This window comes from Lathyrus oleraceus, chromosome 3, assembly GCF_024323335.1.
Source record: "Lathyrus oleraceus cultivar Zhongwan6 chromosome 3, CAAS_Psat_ZW6_1.0, whole genome shotgun sequence".
NCBI classification, from domain to species: Eukaryota; Viridiplantae; Streptophyta; class Magnoliopsida; order Fabales; family Fabaceae; genus Lathyrus; species Lathyrus oleraceus.
In genome coordinates, this window is record NC_066581.1 from 321,760,069 (window position 1) to 321,763,552 (window position 3,484).

Here is a 3,484-nt window from a genome sequence, read left to right on the forward strand (position 1 = left end):
GAAAAAGGAAATGACAGAAGAGTCGCCACCGTGCATTATTTATCCCAAAGGAGGGAAAGGAAACGCTCGAAGAAAACCTGAAGAAAGGAAAGGAAAAGACAAGGTCTCGCAACCAAATCTTGGGTTCGGGAGTCGATTATGCAAAGGGAAGGTATTAGCGCCCCTACGCATCCGTAGTACTCTACGGGATCCACTCTTGTTGTTCTTGTCTAAAGGGTGTGTGTTTATCTAAGGTACTATTTACTGAAAAAGAAGGGTCAAAAGAAAATGACTCGCACGGATGTCGCATCCACTGTATACGTATCTCATCTGAATATGAGAATCAGAGTCTTCGTAGCTCGGATACCTATGGGTTAAAGAGGAGTGTGCTCGCTGAGACATCGTGTCTTATGCCTACGTATCTCATCGGGAATGAGAATCAGAGCAAAACATAGTTCAACTAACTACGAGAACAAGGGTCTCGATTGCAACTAGGGCAAGAGAAAGGGAAGGTCTCGATCGCAACGAGGGTGAGAGAAAAGCATCGCAACAAGGGCGAAAAGAAGCAAGGATTAGTTGTTAGTCGTCAGTCAAAAACTCGGCAAGACATCGCGTCTTGTGCCTACGTATCTCATCTGAACATGAGAATCAGAGTTGCCGTAGTTCGGCTAACTAGGGGTTAAGGGTTGCCATCTGAACATGGACTTATAAAGGAGGACACCAGTTGTGTCGAAGGAGAGTGGGCAATGTGTTCACGTCCTAGCAATAGGTGTTGCAACTCGCTGAATCGAGTCTTAGGCAGTTACCTCTTTGCAATAGAACGGACTGACATGCCACAGGATCGGAGATGCACGGAAGGTCTAAAAAGCGGGGAAGCTCTGTCCTAGAGTTGTCATGCAATGTGGACCTATGTGTTAGGATTTACAAATGGGAACATCTACCTAATGTTAGCATACAAAGAATAAGGGAATTCTACCTATGTTATCATACAAAAGAATATGGGAATTCTACCTATATTATCATACAAAAGAATATGGGAATGCTACCTATGTTATCATACAAAGGGTTCTACCTAATGGGTGCTACCTAACCGAAATAAGAGTTGACGGATGGAGCAAGGAAAGGAGTCAAAAGTGAGGGTAGATGGCGATGCATGAAGCAATCGACTTACAGATAGAGGGAGATGCATGAAGCAATCGACTTACAAGAGAAATGGCAATGCATGAAGCAATCGACTTACAAAAGGATGGATGGATACATGCTGGTTCTGTTAAGTTTTGAAAATGATTACTCGACGTTGAATCGAGGTTTTAATCTTGTTTTGAAATGATTATCGGATGTTCGTTTTAATTCTTGTATTAACAGATGAATAAAGAATGAAAGAATAAACATTATACACTTCATAGGAGAGGGGTACATTTTTTATGAATGGGGATTGTTCATGGCAATCAAACAACAAGAATGCATATGCCTCATACAACATACAAGTAGGCAACAGGGAATTAATGAGATAAGATAAGCAAACAGGTATATAATCAAATCAAATAATCGAAGAATGAAATGAATGGAGCATTAAACAATGCATGAGAAGTATGAACATGTTAAACAATCAAACAATAAAAAGCATGGATGAAAGAAACAAGTATACAAGATGTCAGATGAATCAGGCAGATGAAACTATGCACAGAAAGGATCAATGAATAATTTAATCGGGAAATGATGCAAGGATCAAATAACATCAAGATGAAAGGCCTCTAATATATGGCATATGAGATGAACAAGGGAGGATCAAAAGATCTCTTCAATTGTCCTAAGCAATCCCTAAGTCAAACATCAATCATAGAAAAGTCAATTGAAAAGTCAAGTCAACTTAAAAAAATGTGAAATAAATAGTAAATTAATCAATAAAATTATGAAAAATTAAACTAACTAAGGCGGGGTCAGGACGTCATCATCCCCCAAAAAGATTTTAAAAATAATGTGAATTAGTGTATAAATTAATTGAAATAAAACAGAAGTCAAATGAAAAGTCAACGAAACAAACTAGGTCAAAAATAAATCCAAAATAAATTAAAAATGGGAAATAAAATTCCAATAAAAGGTCAGGTTGACCATGAGACATTGGTCAACCCTCATCCCAAAAATCAGAAGTTAAAAATAAATTTAAGCTTTGAAAATAAAATTAATAAAAACAAGTGTGTCAAAATGAACCATTTGAAACAAATAATTAAAATAAAATATTAACATTAAATAAATATGAAAATAAAAATTAAAATAAATTAAATAAAACATTAAGAAATGTGAAAAGTGTTTTTTGGTATTTTAAAGAATAAATAAAATATTTTTATTATTTAAAACAAAACAGAAAAATAAAATAAGAATTAAAATGAAAATAAATAAATGGGGTGGAAATGGTGATGGGCCTGGCGTGTGGGGTGCAGATAGCGCATGGTGGAAAGGCCCACAACCCACGTGATTATTCAGCATGTGACATAATATAAAGTGTACGTTTTATTTTTAATATGCTATGTCACTTGCATCGACCGGTCAAGCCAATTTAAAACCACAAAAGGACAAAACCAGAATGGATGGGTGGGATTAGAAGCTGAACGCGTGATCCAGCGGTCCACAGCGTGACACGGCATTGTCTCTTCATGCAACATGAAAAAACCCTAACAACATGCAGCAGCCACGCGAAAATGGCAAGATATTTCTCCAAACTTCATCTCCAAAATGCAAACGCCGTGGTTCACCAAATGAGATGATATAAAAAGCAAAGTTCAAGGGTGAAATGCGTAGAACATCATGGTGCTTTGTTTCATAAAAAAAAGTGGCCTTAGCATAGAGAAATATGGAGAACAAGGTGGCCTCATGCACACGGATTCCACAGAAATTTCACAACACAAACTCAAGCTTAATGAACATGCCTCATGTTGAGGGCTTCATAACCAAACATGGCATATTATTAACATGGAAAATCAAAATGAAACAAGCATGGCATAATGGAAAATAATATGAAGTAAGCATGGTAAGCATGAAAGAAACAAGTAATGAACAAGTATGAATGAGCATGAGCAAGGCCATGGAAGAGAGTGAGTAAAATGTTTACCTAGTGGATGCAAGGTCCACTGCCTCTTGGTATTGGAGGAATGGAAAGAGAAGGAAGATGCTCTTGGTGCTTTGAAATTTCAAGAACTTGTGAAAATGGAAAGGGAATGAAGTGGATCTTTTGCTTGCCTTGCCTACTTTGCTCGAAAATACCAGCCTCCACTACTTCAGATTAGGGTTTAGAAGCTTTAAATATGATGGATCCAACATTCTTAATGGGCTTGCAAAAGTGACTTGTTTGATTATGTGCAGCATGTGCCAAAAGTGAGGTGGTGAAAGCAAGCTCTAATTGTGGCAATACTTAAGTGAGTGAAACAAAAGCAAATGGCCAAATGAGGTAAAGAAAGAGGGTTGGTCGATTTTGCAGCTTTATTGGTTGTCTTGGTCTGGCAAGGAA